The following is a 23,777-nucleotide window of genomic DNA, read 5'->3' as shown; positions in this document are numbered from 1 at the left end:
TGGGCCAAATGGCCTAATTCTGCTGCTGTGTCTTATGGTCCGATGGTCTCGGAGCAGCTGCAGGACATTTCAAAGGGAAAGTTGAGCAGCCGGACATCGTGGTGGACGGTGCATGTTGGTAATAGCAATGTAGGGATACTGTCCTGTGCAGAGAATTTAGAGAAATCAGACAGAAACTAAGACGTGACAGGGTGGAGGTTGAAAGGGAATCTGAAGGGTGAGTTGATGGAGGTGGTTAAAATTACGTGAGGCAGACAAAGGTTAGAGAACCAGATGCTGTTTCCCGTGGTGTGGCTGTCTAAAGCTAAAGGGAATAGTTGTAAGGTGACAGGGGGTAGTTTAAAGGGGATCTGAAGGGTAAATATTTGACACAGAGAATAGCTGGTATCCCGAATGAGCTGCCAGATGAGGTGGTGGAGAAAAAAAACAAAGTCTCTGTTGATGAACTCTTCCCAGGAACCTGTCACTACTCTGTTCATCCTGCCCTGGTTTAACTTCCCGGTGATGGGTCCATTGTTGTTTTCCATCTGTATAAACGATCTGGATGAGAACCCGGTAAACTGGATCAGAAAGTTTGTAGATGACAACAAGATTAGGGGTATGATGGACAGCAAAGGCGGCTAACAAATCTGGATGTGGGATGCCGACCAGCTGGCAAAATGAAGTTGGTTACAATCTGGAACACACTTCCTGAGGGAGAGGTGCAGGCTGGTATTTAAGGAACATCTGGCTGAACATTTGAATCACCAGGACAGGGTAGGAGACAGACCAAGTACTGAGTTAATGGAGACAGATTTTCGATGGTCAGTATAGACATGCAGAAACCACTGACTGTGAAAGTTCAGTGGGAAGCTGGAACACAGAACTTCAGGATGGACTTACCTAAAACACTCAGAACCCAGGACAATGGATTTTTGTTGGACAAAGATATTAATGCTTTAGGGTTAATAGTGAATCAAACACCTCAAAAGGCTACCAAAATGCTCCCATTCCCCAGGCACCAGTAACAGTACTTTTAAATGGGAATTCGGTGAAGAACACTCGTTAATAGCAGGAGAGATGGAGGTCACGATGGAAGGGTGTAAATATCTTCTCAGAGGATAAGGGGTTCAGTGGAACAAGCTCACAGCTGAGAATGAAGGTAACAAACCCCACTGCAGTGGAGGACTGCTGTTGTCAGGGTTGTACAGGATGGCCCATCACATTTATGCTCCCCATCGCACACAGCTATACTAATCCCACTTTCGTGCATTAGTTTCATATCCCTCCAGGCCTTGCTCACTGAAGTACCTGTGCATGTGTCTCTAATATTGTTACACAGCTCCCTCTATGTGGCATCACAGAGAGACAGGATTGTGTGTTCTACTTGCCTTATCAGCCAAAGAATTGCCTCTCTTTAGACAAGGGAGATCCAGTGGATGTAGTGTACCTCGATTTTCTGAAGGCATTTGATAAGGTCCCACATAGGAGATTGGTGGGTAAAATCAGAGCTAATGGCATTGGGGGGTAAGACATTGACATGGATAGACAACTGGTTGGCAGATAGAAGGCAAAGGGTAACGGTGAATGGGTGTTTCTCGGAATGGTGACTGGTGGGGTGCCACAGGGCTCGGTATTGGGACCACAGCTGTTTATGATTTACATCAACGATTTGGATGAATGCATTGAGAATAACATCAGCAAATTTGCTAATGATACTAAGCAGGGTGGCAGTGTGACATGTGATAAGGATGTTAGGAGAATTCAGGGTGACTTGGATAGGCTGGGAGAGTGCGCAGATACTTGGCAGATGACGTTTAATGTGAATAAGTGTGAGGTTATCCACATTGGGAGTAAGAACAGGAAGGTAGATTATTATCTGAACGGTGTAGAGTTAGGTAAGGGAGAAATACAAAGAGATCTAGGAGTCCTTGTTCATCAGTCACTGAAGGTGAATGAGCAAGTGCAGCAGGCAGTGAAGAAGGCTAATGGAATGTTGGCCTTTATTACAAAGGGAATTGAGTACAAGAGCAAATAAATCCTCTTGCATTTTTACAGAGCCCTGGTGAGACCACACCTGGACTATTTTGAACAGATCTGGTCTCCAGGGTTAAGGAAGGACATCCTGGCTGTAGAGGAAGTGCAGCGTAGATTCACAAGGTTAATTCCTGGGATGTCCAGACTGTTTTACGCAGAGAGGTTAGAGAGACTGGGCTTGTACACGCTGGAATTAAGGAGATGAGAGGGGATCTGATTGCAACATATAAGATTATTAAGGGATTGGACAAGATAGAGGCAGGAAATATATTCCAGATGCTGGGAGAGTCCAGTACCAGAGGGCATGGTTTGAGAATAAGGGGTAGGTCTTTTAGGACAGAGTTATGGAAAAACCTCTTCTCCCAGAGAGTTGTGAGGGTCAGCAATGCACTGCCTCGGAAGGCAGTGGAGGACAATTCTCTGGATGCTTTCAAGAAGGAGCTAGATAGGTATCTTATGGATAGGGGAATCAAGGGAAATGGGAACAAGGCAGGAACCGGGTATTGATAGTAGATGATCAACCATGATCTCAATATGGTGGTGCAGGCTCGAAGGGCCGAATGGTCTACTTCTGCACCTATTGTCTATTGTCTGTTAGAATTGTACAGAACTGTAAAAGACACATTTAAAGGGGATCTGAGGGGTAACTATTTCACACAGAGAATAGCTGACATCCAGAATTAACCTCCCAAAATAGAGTCAGTGATTTATACAGAACTGAAACCGTCCCTTCGGTAAAACTCATCCACGCCGACCAAGTTGTCGACCTGAACTCGTCCCATCCGCCTGCATTAGGCCCGTGTCCCTCTCAACCTTTCCTATCCATGTAACTGTGCAAATATGGTTTAAATATTGTACCTGAGGCAGAGAGCCGGTGCGGTGAGGCGCTGACAGACACTCACTGTTCCGGGGGCAGGAAGAGGAGAGGCCGATTCCCACAGTGGAGACCGAATCCCGAACAAGATCGACTCCACTTAACCGCAGCCCAGTGACCGCCATTCCGGACCGTTCCCTTGGCAACGACTTCGGTAAAACCTCTGTGACGTCAACTCGTCACGTGCCGGCCGTACCGTGTTGTCACGTGACGTAAGTCAGCAGCCCGGGGGCGGGGCAGAGGAAGCTGTCAATCAGTGGAGCCGCTGAAAAACTTCTGAGAATTGTAAACAGAGTGGGAATAGTGGGGGATTTCGGTGAATGGTGACCCCTCTCCCTCCCTCGGGAATTCAGTGTGTTATAGACAGTAATATTCATATTGTAATTTGACTCCTCGGTCTTATAAATACTTAATGTTTGTATTTTGTATATTTTTGTTTCAATGATCTTTTATAATTTTGGGTAAAAAAACATTGGAACAAGATCACTTGGAATTTCATGAAAAAAGAAAGTTACGGAAAAATATTGCAAAGCCAAAAATTTAATCCAAAGTAAATTGTTATTACAATACGCATATGTCACCATGTAGCCCAAAGTACAAAGTAAAATTTATTCTCACAATACAGACGTGTCACCAGATACAACGCTGAGTTTCTTTTTCTGCGGGTATTCTGAGCAAAACTATAGAACAGTAACTGTGAACTGTAAATATGAGGAACTATAAACTGTTATCAAACTGTGCAAATGCAGAAAACTAAATAGCAATAAATATGGAGCATGAATTAACGATATAACACAATCCAGAAATGAATGTAACTATCCGCTTTTGTTCAATCCCCTGATGGTTGAGGGGTAGTAACTGTTCTTGAACCTGGTGCTGCGAGTCCTGAGGTACCTGTACCTTCTGCCTGATGGTAGCAGTGAGAAAAGTGCATTGTCTGGGTGGTGAGGATCTTTGATGATTTATGTTGCTTTTCTACAGCAATATTTCATGTGTAAGTGCTCAGTGGTAATGCATTTTTTAACTGTGATATACCTGGGCTGAATCCACTACCATTATGGTATTCTCCAATCAAAGGCCTATGTTCCACTATGTTCCTTTCCCAGGCTGTATTACAGCCAGTCAGCACACTTTCCACCACACATTTATAGAAGCTTGCCAAGGTTTTCAATGACATGCTGAACCTCCGCAGAGTCCTGAGCAAGTACAGGTGCTGTTGTGCTTTCATTGTATAAGGTCCAGTACAGGTCAGGAATTTAAAGTTACTGACTCTCTCCAACTCAGTTCGTCACGTTTCCTCTCCTAAAGTCCACAATCAGTCCCTTGGTTTACTGTCATTAAGTAAGTGGTTGTTGTTATTATGTCAATCCGCCAAATTTTCGATCTCCCTCCTGTATGATAATTCATAACTCCCTTTGATACAGCCCACAACAGTAGTGTAATCAGTAAACTTGTAACACAGACAAAATGCTGGTGAACGCAGCAGGCCAGACAACATCTATAGGAAGAAGTACAGTCGACGTTTCGGGCCGAGACCCTGAGTCAGGACCAACTGAAAGAAGAGATAGTAGGAGATTTGAAAGTGGGAGGGAGAGGGGGAGATGTGGAATGATAGGAGAAGACCGGTGAGGGAGGGAGGAAGCTAAGAGCTGGAAAGTTGATTGGCAAAAGGGATACACAGCTAAGTAGGGAAAGGATCATTGGACGGGAGACTGAGGGAAAGAAAGGGGTAGGGGAGCACCAGAAGGACCTGGACAGCAGGCAAGGAGTGATTGTGAAAGGGACAGAGGGAGAAAAAAAGGAAAAAGAGGGAAAAGGGTGAAAACAATAGATAAATAAATAAATAAGTAGATGGACGAATGAATAAGCAAACAAACAAACAATAAATAAACAAACAAATAAATAAATAAATAAATAAATAGCTGATGGGGTAAGAAGGGGAGGAGGGGCATTAACGGAAGTTAGAGCAATCAGTCTTCATGCCATCAGGTTGGAGGTTACCCAGACAGAATATAAGGTGTTGTTCCTCCAACCTGAATGTGGCTTCATCTCGACAGTAGAGGAGGCCATAGATTGACATATCAGAATGGGAATGGGACGTGGAATTAAAATGTGTGGCCACTGGGAGATCCCGCATGTTTGTAAACTTGTATATGGTGTTGGAGCTGTCCTTAGCTACACAGTCATAGATCGAAAGTGAGTGGAGCTGGGGGCTAAGCTCACGTCCCTGTGGAGCTCCTGTGCTGACAGAGATTGTGGAGGAGATGTTTTTGCCAATCCGAACTGACTGTGGTTTGCCACTGAGGAAATCCAGGAACCAATCGCACAAGTGGGTATTGAAGCCCATGTCTTGCAGTGTGCTGATTAGTTTTGAGGGGATGGTGGTGTTAAATGCTGAGCTGTAGTCAATAAAGTTTATCCAGATGTTTGCTTCTTTGCTGTCTGGATGTCCCAGAGTTGTGTAAAGAGCCAACGAGACACATCTGCTGTTGCTTCAGTAGGTGAATTAGAGAGGATGCAAGTCACCATTCAGACAAGAGCTGATATGCTTCAAAACCTGCCTCTCAAAACATATGTGGTTTCAGCGTTTTCAGTTTTAAGTAGTCCGTCACCCCCTGGTGCAAACCATTCATGTAGACCGTGAAAAGCCGGGTCACAGTATCGATTGTTAGTCACCGTCTTGCAAACTGGAGTGGACCTTTTATTGAAGCCTTTTCGAGATAGTCTCTGTGGCGCAATCGGTCAGCGCGTTCGGCTGTTAACCGAAAGGTTGGTGGTTCGAGCCCACCCGGGGACGCTAGTAATCCAGCAGTTTTTGCTGTGCGTTGTATTGCCCGCTGGGAAACACTGCGCTGTCCGGAGATCGGCGTTTCTGCTACTGCCTCACCACGTTCAGGGGCATATAAAATGTTTGTTGTGGCGTACCGAGATACAGAGAGAGATCAAATCATTCCACAGTGTATTGAGAGAGAACAATGTTCTCCTCCCAAGCTTTTTTTTATTTTATCTAAAAAGTCTTGTCTAGAATCTAGATACCAGTATTAGAACCATTAACAAAGGGTTTAAAATTTAAAAGATCGTCCAGTAAATTTCTATCAGGACCTATTGGAAAAGTAGTTAATTGGGAACGTAAGAAATCTCTAATTTGAAGGTATCTGTAAAAATGTGTTTTTGGGAGTGCAAATTTAGTTGACAATTGGTCAAATGAAGCAAGAGATCCTGAGATAAACAGGTCTCAAAATCATTTAATGCCCAGTTCATCCCAATCCTTAAAGAATTTGTCAGTCATGGAAAGGATAAAAAAATAATTAAGGAGAATGGGAGTTGATAATGAAAAATTCGCTAAACCAAAAAATTTCCTAAATTGAGACCAAATCCTTAAAGTTTGCTTAACAATTATGTTCTCTGTTATTTCATTTGCTGAAAAAGAAGAGTATGATCCAAGAAGAAAGACAATAGAGGAATTTTTTTACAGAATTAACTTCTAAGGAGACCCATGCTGGGCAATCTTTACGATAAATATAGTAGGACCAGAAAGTAATATTCCTTATATTGGCAGCCCAATAGTAAAACCTAAAATTGGGTAGGGCTAACCCACCCATCTCTTTATTTCTTGGGAGGATGACCTAGATTGTCAGATTTCTGATGATAGATGGAATAAAATTCTTCAACGGGTTAATAAATCATCCTTCTGTACTCGTCATTCTCTTCTACACTTTAAAGTGGTTCATAGAGCTTACATTTCTAAACAGAAGCTGTCCAGTTCTTATCCGAATGTTTCTCCACTTTGTAATAAATGCAACCCTGCTGATGCCTCTTTAATTCATATGTTTTGGTTTTGCCCTAAAATTGAAAAGTTTTGGCGGGAAGTATAGGGTCCAATTTGACCCAAATCCCCTTACTGCCTTGTTTGGTATTATTGCAAATGAAGATATAACTTTAAATACTCCTAACCTACAGGTTTTAGTTTTTACTTCTCTTTTAGCAAGAAGAGCAATCTTGCTGAAATGGAAGGAGTCTACCCCTCCTACACATCTTCAATAGCTACGTGATATTATGTCTTATTTAAATTTAGAACAGATCCGCTGCTCAGTCTTAAATTCGAAACAATCTTTTTTATGCTATCTGAGGACCTTTCCTAAATTACTTTTCCAACTTATAAAGTTTAACAGTCCACAGACTTTTATGTATATTTTTATCTTCTCTTCTTAAGCGAATATGTTTTTTTTCTAATTATCCATTATCATCCATCAGCTGTTTTCTTTGGTAGTTGGGTTGGTAGGGGGTTGACTGTTTTTTATATAAAAAATATTTTATGATGTATGACCTATCTTTAAAATTTTGATTACAGAGTGGTATACCTTTATGTCTATTGCTAGAACATTTTGATCAATTTTATTACAATATATGAATGTACACAAGTTATGTTGAGATGCATCAATGTCTTGCACGCCGTAAATCGTGTTTTTTTCTTCTGAATAAAAATATTGTAAAAAGAAAAGAGCGAGAACAATGTTAAGCAATAACAGAATGCAGAATACAATGTAACTGCGACAGAGAAAGCACAGTGCAGGTAAATAATCAGGTGTCGCATCATAACGGGTAGATTGTGAGGTCAAGGGTCCATCTTATTGTACTCGGACACCATTCAGGCAACAGAACAGCGGAGTTGAAGCTACCCATGAGCTTGGACCTTCAGCTAGATAGAAGAAGGGAAAACAGATAATACCCGGGGTGCATGATATCCTTCTGTCAGGAAAATGGTAGGACACCGAGGGGTGCAGTAGAACAGAGGGATCTGGGAGTACAGATACAGAATTCCCTAAAAATGGCGTCACAAGTAGATAGAGCTGTAAAGAGAGCTTTTGGTACATTGGCCTTTATAAATCAAAGTATTGAGTATAAGAGATGGAATGTAATGGTGAGGTTGTATAAGACATTGGTGGGACCGTAATTGGAGTATTGTGTGCAGTTTTGGTCACCGAATTACAGGAAGGATATTAATAACACTGAAGGAGTGCAAAGAAAGTTTACAAGGATGTTGCCGGGACTTGAGAAACTGAATTACAGAGAAAGGTTGAATAGGTTAGGACTCTATTCCTGGAGCGTAGAAGAATGAGGGGAGATTTGATAGAGGTGTATAAAATTATGATGGGTATAGACAGAGTGAATGCAAGCAGGCTTTTTCCACTGAGGCCAGTGTAGAAAAAAAACAGAGGTCATGGGTTAAGGGTGAAGGGGGAAAAGTTTAAAAGGATCATTGGCGGAAGCTTCTTCACGCAGAGACTGGTGGGAGTGTGGAATGAGCTGCCAGATGAAGTGGTGAATGCGGGATCACTTTGACATTTAAGAAAAACTTGGACAGGTACATGGATGAGAGGGGTTTGGAGAGATATGGCCCAGGTGCAGGTCAGTGGGACTAGGCAGAAAACTGCGTCGGCACATCCACGAAGGGCCAAGAGGCCTGTTTCTGTGCTGTAATGTTCTATGGTTCAATGAGTGTGTAAGTTCCGCTTCTCTTTGTCCATAAGTGTGCGTTGCCTCAAGCGACATCCTTGGAACTAACCGACTTGCCGGGTGTAACGTCCTGGTGTTGATTTAATTTGGTCATTCAGTTGGAGTCTAATTGGTTTCATCCCACATCGTTCCTCGACCATCTTATTTTCACTATGGATGTCCAAACCCTATACACGTCCAGCAACTCCACACCCCCCGCACCGGGAAGGTCTCAAAGCTCTCCGCTTCCATCTGGATAACAAACCCAGCCAGCTGCCCTCTACCACCGTTCACCTCCTTCCGGCCGAACGTCCTCCCACTTCCATTAAACACACGGTGTAGCCACGGACGCTGTCATGGGTCCCAGCTGTGCTTGCCTGTTTGTCGGTTACGTGGACCAGTCTCTGTTCCAAGCCAACACTGATATCGCTCCCTCACTTTTCCTGTACTACATACATAAACGGCAGCATTGCGGTTCTTTCTGCACCCGCGTGGAACTTGTCCACTTCATCAGCTTTGCTTGTAACTTCCACCCAGCCCAAAAGTTTACCTGATCCCTATCGGACACCTCCCTCCCTTTTCTCGATCTCTCTGTCTCTATCTCTGCAGACAGCTTGTCTCCTGATGCCTGTTATAACCACAGACTCCCACAGCAACCTGGACTACACCTCTTCCGACCCCGTTACTTGTAACAATGCCAGTCCCTTCTCTCAATTCCTCCGTGTCCGCAGGAGTTTCATTCAAGAGCAAATGAGATATCGTGTTCTTTTTTCAAAGCTGCCCTCAGCAGAATCTCTCCCATTTTGCTCACGTCTGCCCTCACCCCATACTCGCACCCTCTGCCAGGATAGGGTTCGTCTTGAGGTCACCTACCTCCCCCTCTCGACAGCCTCCGCCTCCAGCACACAATTCTCGGTAACTTCCGCCATCTCCGACGGGATCCCCCCACGAAACACATTTTTCCTCCCCCCCTCTACTTTCTGCAGGGATCCCACTGATCTCTCTCCTGGCCCTCATCGTTGCAAGTGAAACAAGTGCCCCTACACATCCGCCCTCATTACCATTCCGGGCCCCAAGAAATCCTTCCAAGTAAGGGGACACCTCAGCTGTGAGTCTTTCAGGATCATCTACCGTGTCCAGTTTGTCCAGTGTGGCCTCCTGTATATCGGTGAGACCCGACACAGATTAGGAGTCCACTTCAGTGAGCACCTTACACTCCGTCCACCAGAACAAGCGAGATCTCCCAGTGGCCACCCATTTTAATTCCACTTCCCATTCCAGTTCCGACAAAATAGCCCATTAGCCCGAGGTCTCCTGTATTGTCACGATGAGGCTACACTCAGGGTGGAAGAGCAACACATTATATTCCGTCTGGGTCGCCTCCAACCTGATGGCATGAACATCGATTTCTCAAACGTCCGGTAATGCCCCCTCCTTCACGAAGCCCCATTCTCTTTTCCATCTCTGGCCTTATCCATTACCTGTCCGTCACCTCCCTCTGGTGTTCCTCCCCCTTTTATTTCTTCCATGGCCTTCTCCCCTTCCCTGTTATCCAGCCCAGTATCTCTTTCACCAATCAAAGTTTCAGGTCTTTAATTAACAGACACCCCCACCCCACTGCTACCTGGCCTGCTGACTTCCTGCAACATTTTCTGTGTTGCTTGGATTTCCATCACCTGCGATTTTCTCTTCGAGCCTCTATCCATGTCGCTGCACATGTACCGATCTAAGAACATCGTACACCCTTCCGTCTCTGAACCTGGCAGCCTGTTCCAAGCACCCGCCCCACTCCGTCTGAAAACGTGAGCCGCACATCTCTCCCACTCCGACCTTACATTCACTCCCGTTAGAATTTCAAATCCTTACCCTGAGAACAAATTCTGACTCTGCCCAATCTACGTCTCTCATAAAAACACAAAATGCTGGCAGACGTCGTCACTACCTCCTCCCATAGATGCTGTCTGGCCTGCTGAGATTTGCCAGCATTTTGTGTTTTTATTCATTTCCAGCATCTGCAGATTCACTCGTGTTGCCCAGTCTCTCATAACTTTCTGCCTCATAATTCGGTCAAGTTTCCTCTAGGGCTAGGCCCTGACATCCCAATGAAAGCTCAAATACTTTGATCAGGCAACGTCCGGGCAACGCTTTATAAATCCTGCCGATCCTTCCTGTGAAGTGTCCATTCTTGCGGAATAGAGCCAGAACAGGATTTAACGGGAAACTCTTGAGCGACGTTAATTCCATCTCTGATCCACGACACAGTGAACGATAACTAATGAACCAATCTTAAACTCGCAGCGTCAATTAGCGTGATTCATTACTCGGCCCTTGGAGTTCCGCGTAGACCGTGTCAATGTAAGAGGTTTAGTTGTTCTGTAGTCTAAAACTGTACAACCTGCGATGGCCGGGAATCGAACCCGGGTCAACTGCTTGGAAGGCAGCTATGCTCACCACTATACCACCATCGCTCAATGATGTTGCAAAGGATTTGAGTAGTGAGGCGTTTTCCATAGCTCCGTGTGACTCCATCAGTCTCCAAGCTGCTGTCTGTCGGGACATTCCTCACTCTGCTGCAGGTCCTGTTCCGGTAAATTAATGTCGCCATCACCAACAAACCGGAGTTATACAACCCACAGCGGGCATACTCCAAGAATCAGACTGAGTTAGAACCGAGTCGTAGACCCTACTAATGGGATCCTTCCCTACCTCACGCATCACCAAATGGATAAACAAATCCTGATTGGAATTGTCCTTTCAAACCGCACGCTGATGGGAGCCCTTGAACACAGTAAGTGACGGGATCGCTAAAGAATCCCGGTACCCCTCCAGTTACACAGTGAGAAGGGGATGTGTGAAAAGCGCCAGATCCACACTCAACAAACAAACGTCAGGGTGACTCTGTACACTGAAAACGTGCGGCAGATTTCATATTCTTGTATATTCCTCGTTAGTATAGTGGTGAGAAACCCCGCCTGTCATGTGGGAGACACCCGATCGGGACACCGTTTCCTGCTTCAAATATAAGGTGTTGAAGTGATCATTGAGACTATGGGACGGGAGAGTTTCCCGAGAACATGGGCCGTTGGTTTCAACCTCTTTCCCCAGACATTCCCTTAGCGAGTCGGTATCTAAGCGCCGTTCCGAGTTACACAGTGTCCCGAATCCGTCACTCCGAACACATTAAACCGGGGCTATTGCTGTGAGCACGTCTCCTTCAGTATGTCTGCATGACTGTGTGGAGAAGACAGGCAAAGGGACACTTGGCAGAGAACAATCCAAGTGGACCTATGAATTGCTCGAACGCATGCGCAGTGAGGCTCCGCCACTAGATCTGATTGACAGTGCACAGCTGAAGACATGCGCAGTCCCATTCCCTCACCCATCGGCAGGCGGCGCCTTGGAATCAGCCGTGAGTGGTGAGGACCCGGGCCCGAAGCGGTAAATTGAGGAGGTGAGCCGGGGAGATCCGGGGGACACCTCGGACCAGAAATCGGAACTGGGTTCTGGAAGACCGGTGACAGGGCGAGGGGGAGACAACCGGAGAGTGGTGGGGCGACAGCGACAGGTGCCGGCGGTTTGACCACCTGTAATGTGACTGAGAGGAGCCGATGATGGGAAATTCAGATGGGGAGTTCAGTGATAGAATAGAATGGATTTTGGCAAGAAATAAAAGGAAAATGAGTCGGGAGGGACGGGATTGGATGAGGAGGATCGCCCGGTAAGGGAAGAAGGACTGGGATAGAAGATGCTGTCGAGTTCACGGTAATGATTAATTTTATATCTTTTTTGTGATAAGCGTCTTCATCCCGGTAGATTAACTAAGGATATTCAGAAGGATATTGGTAACGTCAGCAATATGTCAGAGCAATGAGCGGGAGTAGACTACGTGTGTAGATTTGAAACAACAGGAGAAAATACTGAAAATGCAGACTCCGGACGGAAGCAAAATTGTCAGTACATTGGTGGGGAAAACGAGGTTCGGGTGTCATTTCAGATCTGTGTGTGTGTGTGTGTGTGTGTGTGTGTGTGTGTGTGTGTGTGTGTGTGTGTGTGTGTGTGTGTGTGTGTGTGTGTGTGTGTGTGTGTGTGTGTGTGTGTAGGATAGTGGGACAACCTGAGAGGGGGTAAGGTAGCTTTGGCTAAGAGATTACAGACTTGGAGAGAAAGGGAAGGGTTTCCCTGTTACGTTGTGTTTTTCTGCTGAATGGCTACCGTTGAAAAGTATGTTTAGGCTGCATTAGTTAATCTGTCAGACGGGTTGACCCTCCACCGTTGCGGGTTTGTAAATGCCAAAGGGTGGGGCGTGTTTCTGCTTCTCGTGGCGGGAAATAGCGATGTGCGAAATGCGGAGGTGAACAGGAATATGCGGAGGTGAACAGGAATATGCGGATTGCGATGTCGGTGCTGAGGCGAGATGCTGCAACTGTGCGCATGCTTTCATGTCATGTCAGCTTTCTTCAGGCCCATGTTTCTGATCCACACCTCAGCACTGACCGTACGTACCACTCGAGGAAGCGGATTACTTAGGTTGCCCAGTTTTACAAAAGGCTCAAGGAGCTCGGAAGGTGAAAATAGTGAATAATAGAGAGGGAATGGGCTTGTGGTGGAGGGTAATTGGAAGATGATTGTAGAGGGAATGGGCTGGTAGAGGGTAATTGGAAGATGATAGTAGACGGAATGGACTGGTGGTGGAGGTTAATTGGAGGATAGTAGAGGGAGTGGGCTTGTGGTGGTGGGTAATTGGAGGATGATAGTAGAGGGAATGGGCTGGTGGAGGGTAATTGGAAGATGATAGTAGAGGGAATGGGCTGGTGGTGGAGGTTAATTGGAAGATGATAGCAGGGAATGGGCTGGTGGAGGGTAATTGGAGGATGATTGTAGAGGGAATGGGCTGGTGGTGGAGGGTAATTGGAAGATGATAGCAGGGAATGGGCTGGTGGAGGGTAATTGGGGGATGATAGTAGAGGGAATGGGCTGGTGGTGGAGGGTATTTGGAGGATGATAGTAGATAGAATAGGCTAGTGGTGGAGGGTAATTGGGGGATGATAGTAGAGGGAATGGGCTGGTGGTGGAAGATAATTCTACACAGAGTGCTAGACATTGATATTTTCCTATCAAATTACAGTTTTTCATTGGAATGCATGAAGTATCTTACTCAACGGAGAGGAATTTTAAGAATCTGTTTCGGTGTTCCCTTAAGTGTTATCTGTGTACAAGAAACTTGTTGCAATCACATTTATTGTTTAATATTCCGGGTTATGAGTTTGTGGGCTAAACACAGAGCAGTGGGGGAGGGGTTTTACCGTTCTGAAGAAAGGTTTATTGTAAAGAATTCTGCCTTCTCCAAAGAATAATGAATGCATAATTATTGAATTATTTTATCCACATGGAGGTATCAAAATTATGAGCTTTTATAATCCAGTCTGTGGAAGGGTTGTGGAGAATGCTCTGAATTAATTCTGGTAAAATTATTTTTTGTGGTGACTTTAACGCACATACTGGTCTTTGTGGCAGTAAGAATAATGGGACTGCATTAGATAAGTGTCTGGAAGAATCTGATTTAGTCTATTTAAATGATGGAAGAGAGATATGAGTGGATAGTGCCAAAGGTGTGGTTCTTGTCTGCACTTGACTTTTATCTGTGCTCTACTTGCTGGACTGTAGCTGGGATGTAAGAGCTGATGCTATGGGGAGTAATCATTTTCTAGTTATGTGTACTGTAGGGGACAAAGTTCACTTTCAGAATATGAGTCGTGGAACTAAAAGTTGTTTTAAGAGAGGAAACAGGGGAAAATTCTTTTGAGTGTGAGAAATCATTTGATCAATTGTCTCTAGGCAGTACCATGGAAGAAGACTAACAGAGTGTAATTTCTGGATTCTGTGGACCTGCCCATCAAGCAGGTGTCCAGCAGAGCTGGTAAGAACATATTCCTCGTTGGACACAGGAATGATCAGAGGCCATCAGAGACTGGAGAGGGGCGTTTTGTGTTTTGCCATGCAGGTCAATGCAAGAGGCTTTGCTGATGCATTTGTGAGGAGAAGAACAATAGCAAGGAGAGTTATTAGGAATGCTAAAAAAGCAGCTTGGAAGGGATTTTACTGAACAGTTGGGAAGGAAACTGGCCTGGGAGTGGTGTGGAGAATGCTGAAAAAAATGAATGGTGTCAGAGGGTATAACCGGATTCCAGTATTGGTGGAAAATGGAAATTTGGCTGCAATAGACAAAGAAAAGGCAGAATTTCTGCAAAATACATTTATAAAAAGACACAGACCAGATAATTTAGGGGATGAGTATATTAAGAAACAAGAGTGTATTTTGATGAACAGTGGGAAGATTTTTGACAAACAAGAGGCGTTTGAGATTGCCATGGATGATGACTTTACGTTTGCTGAATTGAAACTTGCTGTCAATAGGACAAGTACTACAGCCCAGGACAGGATATGGGAAGCCATCATATACTCCAGTATCTCCCTGAGGCAGCCCAAAAGAAGTTGCTTGAGTTTTATGAGGTCTGGAAGCATGGAATGTTCGCAGGAGACTGGAAGAGGTCTGTGGTGAAGTCAATTGTAAAATATGGGAAGGATCCGATGCTGTCCAGTTGTGACAGCACTGTTGCTGTCACATCTTCACTGTGTAAAATAATGACAAAAATGACAGCAATTCGGCTGATGATTGTTTTGGAGAGGAGAGAATCACTTCATCACTCCCAATGTGGGTTTCATAAAGGGAGATCTATGATGCCCCTGTACTACTGGGAATGATATTTGGGAATCTTTTTACACTGAAAGAATCAGTAGTTGCAGTGTTTTTGGACATTGAAACAATTTATGATATCCTATGGAGGGAGAGGCTTTTGATTGGACTCAGTAAGTTTGCTATTGGTGGGAGGTTTTCAAATGGATATCATTTTTTATTGTTTGGGTGGTCATGTAGAGTGAGGGTATGTGAAAAGAGTGTCATCACAGTTTGTGGAGAGGAACGTGTCTCCCTCCCCAGAATAGTGTTATCAGTTCAATGTTGTTTAATCTGATGGTTAATGATATTCTTAATGGTGGTGGGCCTGCGATTGGTTTGGCTTTATATGCTGATGATATCATTGGCAGATGTTGTGAAATATGTGAACTGTACAGCAGCACAATGAAATCATGATAAATTAATATAGAGAAAATCCTGAGATACATTAAGCATTAACTATTTATGTTAAAATATGTAGTGCAAAATAACATAAATTAAAAGAAAAAAGTAGTTAGGTAGTGCTCATAGGCAAATGGCCATTGAGCATACAGAATTCAGTTGACAGAAGGGAGGAAACTTTTCCTGAATCAATGTGTGTGTGTCTTCAGCCTTCTGCACCTCCTTCCCAATGGTAACAGTGTGGCGACCCATTTCCTGGCACATCCGAACCGGCTCACAATTAGCCAGCGTTCTGGCTAAGGGAGATAGCCTACGGGGGTTTGCGAGCACAGAGCTTTGGAGCCTCTGCGCCATGGGGGCGGGGGGCAGGTTGAGGGAGGCTTAGAAGCAAGTCTGGGTATTTCGCATAAAGTTTTTCTTCGACCGCAGTTACTGACTCCGTGTCGTAATTTTAGTGCTGCATGTAGCACACTGCTACAACAGTGAGAAAAGGGCATGTCCTCGGTGCTGGGGATCCTTAGTGATGGTCTGAGCCTTCCTGAGTCACCGCTCCTTGAAGATGTCGGATAATACCGAAGCTCTGACCATGATAGTGCTGACTAGTTTTACAAGTTTCTACAAATTATTTTGATGTTGTGCAGTAGCCCACCCCCCCCCCCATACCAGATGGAGATGCAGCCAGTCAGAATGCACATTTGTAGAAGTTTTTAGTTGTTGAAGTTGACAAACTAAATTTCCTCAAACTCCTAATGAAATATAGACGCTACCTTGCCATGTTTATAAATGCATCAATATGTTGCTTCCAGGTTAGATCATCAGAGATGTTGACACCCAGAACTTGCCATTGTCCACGCTCTCCACTTCTGATCCCTTGATGAGAATTGGTTTGTGTTTCTTCCTCTTACCTTTCCTGAAGTCCACAATCAGCTCTTTGGTCTTGCTGACGTTGAGTGCAAGGCTGTCGCTGTGACAACACTCAACTAACTGGTACGCACATCTCACTGCTTTACGACCTATTGTCACCATCTGAAATTCTGCCTCCCCTGGTTGTATCATCAGCAAATTTCTTAATGATGTTTGAGCTGTGCCTAGCCACACAGTTGTGTGTGTAGAGACAGCAGAGCAGTGAGCTAAGCACGCACCCTGTGGAGCGCCTGTGGTATTTGTCAGCGAGCTGCAGATGTCATTTCCAATCCACAGAGATAGTTGTATTCCAGTTAGGAAGTCATGGATCCAGTTACAGAGACCTTGGTCCTATAGGTTGAACATGGAGTGATTGGGGAGAGAGAATTCATTTCTGCACTGGGAGTGGGCCGAGTCGAGCGAGGCAGAGTGAGGAGAAGTTGTCATTGATGCTTCCTCTCCCTGACATTTTCCCATTTGCCCATTTCTCTATGTCTGTTGTTACTGGACACTGAGTCTGCTGAGTTGTGAGTCCCATGGAGAATTGTGTGGAAATGCGTGTTGTCTCTGTTCACCTCCCGGATTGGTGCCAGGAATTGGCGAGGTTTGTCTGTCCCTTCCTTGTTTTGGATTTGCCTCCGTCTGCTGCTCAGAAAAAGCTGAGGGCTGCAGCCCCTGAGTGACCTCACACACTGGCACTGGCTGCACCAGTTGCTTCTCACGGTGTCTGATTTTTACCTCTCAGTTTCCTTCTCCTACCCGCAGGAAAGACTTCAATCAATGCCAATGTTCCCTCCTGCTGAGGCTCAAGCAACAGAGCAGCGGCTCATCTCTCGCACACAAGGTGTGTTGCAGAGCACAGAGACACTGACGGCTCATTCGTTCCAGTCTCAGACAGCAGAGGCATTCAGTCCCACACTGACTGAGCCCAAGACCCAGACACACATTTCCAATACAACAGTTACGTTGAACCACTGACAGTCAGTATTTCCATTGTAAACTGCACCACCGTGTCCTGCAGGTGGAGACAGAGACCAGATGCCAAATCCCCACCCATGGTTTAGCTTTAGTTGGAGAGGAGGTAAAGTTCAAAGCTGATATGCAAGCTTTAGATTTGCAGAGTGGTGGGGGCATGGAACACTTGGCCTGTGTTGGGAGTGGAAGCAAAGGTGAGAATGGTGTTCCGTCGGCTTTTCAAGTGTGCAGGAATGGAGGGGTACGGATGTTGTAAAGACAGACAGGGTTAGTTTAATTTGGAGTCTTTTTCAGCAGATTCTTTGTGGACCTGATAACATTTCTCCATGACCGCAATGTCCTGGTGAAACCTGTCACCATGCTCGTCACTGAAACCCCGAGATTTTCAGGAAGAAATCTAAATGGGAATGCGAAAAATGAATCTTCAGAGACATGTTGCACTTCATGGTTTTGTAGGTATGAAGCACGTCATCAACCATCTGCATGTAGCTTGGTACACTGTAGTTGCTGAGAAATTGTTCAACAACTTCCTTTAATGCCTTCCATGCGATTTTCTCTAGTCCCACGAGAAGTTCTTTGAATTTCCTGTTAATGGTGGCCTACTTGATTTGTGGACCAACATAAGTGCCTCCCTTGATCTTGGCATCAAATAATCTGACTTGGATTATGAACTAAAATATAAAAATATAGGCAATTTCAGAGATGGTGTGTGATAGGGACATTTCAGCCCAGATTCATAAAATATTCCCAAAAGTATTCAGTTGGCAATGAATTTATTGTCCGATATAATTGACCATGTGGGAGACATTGTGGAGGGAAGTGGAAGGTATCAGGGAACTGGACAGGTAGGCAGGAGGAATTTAATCTGGAGAAGTGAGGTGATGCAGGTGGGGAACACAAACCAGGCCAGAAGGCACATGGTACCTTGTGGAAGGTGGAGAAATATACGGGGATAGAGGACCCCTGGAGAGCATGTGAAATGATCCCTCAGGTGAGGAGGACAGAGCATTCAATGGGTTTAGAAAGTGGATGAGAGACTTGCTTTTGATGGCTGAAGGAACAGATTGGCAGAGGAGGGAGCTCTGGTGGAATTGCTGGAGCTCTGTGGACAGTCCTTGTCAGCACACCACAGGCTCACACCCACATCCAAATGAGGAGCAGGAGCCCCACTTAGCCCCTCACACCTGCTCTGTCATTTAATGTCACGGCTGTCCCATTTCAACATCATATTCCCATCTGCCCATGGGAGCATTTCACCCCCTTCCTTGTAAACTATCCCAGTCTCTCGCCCTTAAAACCATTCAAGGATTCTGATCTCAAGAAGCTGTCAGTTCATGATTTCCAATGTCTGAGGATGCATTGATTCAGAAAACAATCCTCTCAGCTTTCGTTCAGATTATTAAATATTCTAGTAGTCCCACAGATGAAAGCTTCCTCTCCCCCCATGCTTTATCAATATCATTTCATTACAGGTTTACTGTTTTTGAATGTCCCGAGGTACAGGGAAAAACCTTTGTTGACATTACACCCTGTCAGATCGCTCAGTACATAAGTACATGGAGGTAGTACCAACAAAGAGAACAAGCCCAGACTCCCCTGATCAGACAGCCAGTCCACTGCCAGTATTGGTCCAGTAAACATTCCCCGAACTGATTCCGATACATTGAGATTCTCCTTTGAATAATGAGGCAAAGTCTCACCCCACCACCCACAACTGAACCAACATCCGTGTCATCAGCGATCTGATCAGCCTGTGTGTGTTTTAATCTGATCAGACAGAGCCCCGTCACTGATCATTGTGGGCACACTGGTTGTGTTGCCTTTATGGCAGTTATTTAGTTTATAATATTTTTGCTTAGTAATTCATTTGCTAGTATTTTCTAGTTAAAATTAGAATGGTTTAAACTATATTCGTTGCCAGTAAAATAGATCGGCATGCGATGACGTCACATCGGTTTCGCTGCGTCTTGTGGGAAAATACCGGTTTGGGATCGACGCTAGAGCGGGGGCTCACACGAGGGAGACCAGAGCAAGAAACAGACCCGCGCAAGAAGTTGTTTGTAAGCATTAGAAATCACAGTGAGAGCAACGCTGTAAGTTAATAGCTAATCGATACGTTGAATTAAAATGTTAACTCCGATCCCGTTAAAAGTAACGACGGCCGATAAGGTTTATGTTTTTGTTAGTTAAAGAGTTGCGGATAGTTTGTGTTGAAGTGTATTTAAAGTGGTCCATGGCTTAGGTAGATTCTGACTGTTTGCTACACTTTAATGCAATGTAGTTGTAGTTTACTTTTACAAGTATTTACAATGTAAATGTGATATCAAGAAGGGAACAAATACTGTATCAATCTTGTATTGTTTTATCAACAGTTTTCACCATACGTTAATGTGAAGAGTGAACAGTAAATGGTTAATCTTACTGCGACCTTGTTTTCATTGACTACGGTTTATCTCGGCGTTTAATTCGGCACTTCCATTACTCCCGAGCGAGAACGCTACAGTGAAAAAGCGGCATTATCAGGTGTTTCAAGTGCTGCAATGTCATCTCGATCTAGCATCAAGTCGATGCCACCCAGCGACAAGGGCAGTAGGGCATCATCAAGTAAGGCCACCCAGGCAGGAGCTAAAGCAGATGACGCCCATGTGCGGGTGGGCTACGTCAAGCGAGCAGCAAAATTGAAAATGGAAGCGGCTGCCAAAGAAGCCGAAATCCAGAAGGAAGCGGCTGCCAAAGAAGCCGAAATCTAGAAGAAAGCGGCTGCCAAAGAAGCCGAAATCCAGAAGGAAAAGGCTGCCAGAGAAACCGAAATCCAGTTGGAAAAGGCAAGGATATCGGCAGAGTTGGAAGTGCTGGAGCTAGAAGGAGAAGAAGAAGCTGCCAAGGTGGAAGCAGAGTACATAGAAGAAGCTGAAGGATTGCAGAATCTGACCGACGTAAGATCTACTTCAGAAAGGACGAGATTGGAACGCACAAGCGACTATGTCCGATCTCAAATAGACAGGAAGGCTCGTCCTTCCTCTCCATACGTATTCGATAACATCCCATGTCATGAGGAACCTCAGGGAGGCCCGATTGCATCACATCCATACGAGGAAGACAATTTACCCTCGCAACTCCGCGATGAAGTCAAGAATGAAAGAGCTGACGACAAATACTTCTCAACACCAAACCTACAAGATTTAGTGAGAAGAGATCCAGAGGTCGAATTCAGGACAGCAAATTCCATAAGAAATGTACGCCCTCAGTAATATACGCGCCATCGTATTTCCCCAGCCCGCATGCCACTTACAGTTGGTCTCATGATGCAGTATTTAGCACGACGGGATCTCGTCACTTCGGGACTGTACCAGTTTGATGATAAACCTGAAAATTACCGTGCATGGTACTCCACATTCACCAACGCTATCGATGGAGTCCATCTCAGAACAACCCAAGAGTTGGATCTTATGGCAAAATGACTGGGAAAAGAATCATGCGAACAGGTGAGACGCATACGTTCAGTGTACATCAACAAACCCGAGCTAGCCTTAAGCGAAGCATGGGAGAGACTTTGGGAGGCCTATGGGGCCCCCAAAATTATTGAAGCGACGCTATATCGACATCTGGAAAACTTTCCTAAGGTGTCAGCCAAAGATCACATTAAGTTAAGGGAGCTCGGAGATTTACTCATGGAGATCCAAGGCGCCAAAGAAGATGGCTACTCAGCTGGTCTAGTATACCTAGATACTCCATCCGGGATTAGACAAATCGTGGACAAACTTCCATTTGGGCTGCAGGACAGGTGGCTGTCTGTTGCCTCAGAGTACAAGGAAGACCACGATGGTCGTTTTCCTCCCTTTAAGCACCTCACTAGGTTTGTGTGCAAGGAGGCGAAGAAGCGAAATGTCCCTAGCCTCACGGGTCCAGGAAGCAGTACGATTTACACCAAGCCAGGTAGATCCTCTTCGAATACTTTCAACATCAATAAACCCATCTCAGTGCTCAAGACTGAAGCCTTTACAACTAACAACGACCCTAGCAAGAATTGTCCATTGCATAACAAACCCCACCCCCTCAGAAAATGCAGAACGTTTAGGGAAAAACCCCTTGCAGAGAGGATGGCCCTTCTCAAGGAGAAAAGAATATGTTTTAAATGCTGTTCCTCAACCTCTCACCTTGCTAGAGAGTGTACGATCGCCGTGAAGTGTCCGGAATGTGATAGCACTAATCACGATGGGGCCATGCATCCCGGCCTGTCAACGCAAACCGACAACGCTCCTTCACCCCCACAACAGGACGGCGGGGAGGGAGAGGCTCACTCCAGGACAACAGTTCTCAGCTTGAGCTGTACAGAAGTTTGCGGTCAAGCTCAGTCAAGCCGTTCTTGTTCGAAGATCTGCCTCACTAAGGTGTACCCTAAAGGAGCCAAAGACAAGGCCATCAAAGCCTATGTAATTCTAGATGATCAGAGCAATCGCTCACTAGCCAGTCCAGAGTTCTTTAAGTTGTTCAACATTGAGAGTGAGCAGTTCCCATACTACCTTATAGCCTGATCAGGCAACGTAGGAACTCATGGAAGGAAGGCAGAAGGCTTCCAGCTCGAGTCCCTGGATGGTAAAGTCGTCATCTGTCTCCCTCCGCTCTTAGAGTGCAATGAAATCTTGAATAACTGCACTGAGATCCCGACACCAAGTGCGGTGCTACACCAGCCACATCTCCACCACATCGCCAAACACATCCCAGAACTGGATCCAAAAGCAGAAATACTCCTGCTATTAGGAAGAGATGTTATCCGAGTGCACAAGGTTAGGCAGCAGGTCAATGGACCACACGACGCCCCCTTTGTGCAACGTCTGGATCTGGGCTGGGTGGTGATAGGAGAGGTGTGCCCTGGCAATGTACACAAACTGACGGTTAGCACACTCAAGACCAATGTGCTAGAGAGTGGCAGCCATTCAATTTTCCAACCCCGCACAAGTGTCCCATGTATTAAGGAAGCATGACAAGGCTTCAACAAACGTAAAGTAACTGACGAGACGCTGGGTTAGTCAGTCCTCGTTCAAACTGAGCATGGTGTTACGTATTCAGGCAACAATAGATATATGAGTTCGGCAAGGGTTTCTTGTAACAAACAACACGTTTATTAAACACAGAAAGCAAACCCCCCCAAAAGTAAACAAACACTAACGTAACCGGAAACAGCTGCGGTGCGGCAGCCCAAACAGTTCTTAAAGCGATATTGCAAAAACAGTTCTTTAAAGTGATATTGCCAAAAGTTCGATATGCTCACAGTCCATTTAAAAGGAGAGACTTTATAAGACGATTTAAATTCTCTTGGCTTCGATCCCCGACGTCGAACTTCCCATGAAGAATTCATGAAACGAAACGGCTTAAAGGCACTGACCTTTCCTTCTTCACTACCTTCAATCTTTTCTGGTTACCCAGGGATTAACATGAAGATAGTCAATGAAGTCCTTCCAAATAAGGCTCAAACAAATGTCGCCCCCGTTTCACCATAGAAAGCAATTCTCCTCGATCTTTAACTTCCGAACTTCGATCTTCACTCTCCACTGTCTCGAACTAGCAGAATCGTAAAGAACCTGCTGGCAATGACATTTTAAACTTTAGACATTAAATAAAACTTCATCTTTCAACTAAACTGTGTCATTACTTAAAACACGCAGTGGCATGAAGTCAACTTGGCAAATCCAGCCACGAACTGCCCCTCCTCACAGGGTGGGGTCTTCCTTTTATAACCTGTAAAAAAAACCTGTCACATGATCTCTACTGGCAGGAAAATGACGTTATTCCACCATCACAAGACCATTACCTCAAGTCCAGTATAACTTCAACCCCAGTTACGTGACAAGGGCACCACTGTCATGTGTCACGAGTACGTAACAATGGTAATAAACTTGCTCAATCAGCTCAAGATGCCATTTTCTTAAAAACAAAGGACGCCAAGGTCTTCAGAGATGAAGCAAATAATGGGGTCGCCCCATTGCCCTTCAGAGAACCACGCCAGTGCTTGCCAAACAACAAAGAGCAGGCAGTCAAGCGGTTCACGCTCTTGCAAAAAACCCTGAAAAGGAAATCTGAGATGCAGCAACACACCCGATTGACCCACGAGGTACTGTGCACCCTAATGGCAGAGATCACAGCCATTATAAATGCACGACCACTCCTACCTGTGTCTTCTGATTCAGAAAACCCCTTCATACTCTCGCCATCAATGCTCCCTACACAGAAGGCAGGAACACCTCCTCCACCAGGAGATTTCTCAGACAAGGATTTGTACACAAAGCAATGGAGACAAGTCCAAGCTCTGGCAAATCGGTTCTGGTCTCGCTGGAGACAGTAATATCTACCTTTGTGGCAACACAGACAAAAGTGGAC

At 45.1% G+C, this 23,777-nt stretch overlaps 2 non-coding genes across 2 annotated transcripts; one reads left to right on the top strand and one right to left on the bottom strand.

Moving 5' to 3' along the window:
* The first annotated feature begins 5,613 nt into the window (after window positions 1-5,613).
* trnan-guu (transfer RNA asparagine (anticodon GUU)) lies at window positions 5,614-5,687 on the top strand. The gene has a single exon. It is a non-coding gene; the product is annotated as a tRNA-Asn (tRNA).
* Window positions 5,688-10,782: 5,095 nt separating this feature from the next.
* On the bottom strand, window positions 10,783-10,854 carry trnag-ucc (transfer RNA glycine (anticodon UCC)). Its single transcript has one exon. It is a non-coding gene; the product is annotated as a tRNA-Gly (tRNA).
* Window positions 10,855-23,777: the final 12,923 nt, after the last annotated feature.

Source organism: Hypanus sabinus, chromosome 31 (genome assembly GCF_030144855.1).
Source record: "Hypanus sabinus isolate sHypSab1 chromosome 31, sHypSab1.hap1, whole genome shotgun sequence".
In the NCBI taxonomy this organism is placed as follows: domain Eukaryota; kingdom Metazoa; phylum Chordata; class Chondrichthyes; order Myliobatiformes; family Dasyatidae; genus Hypanus; species Hypanus sabinus.
The sequence above is the reverse complement of the archived record's forward strand: the minus strand, read 5'-3'. Positions and strand labels throughout refer to the sequence as shown.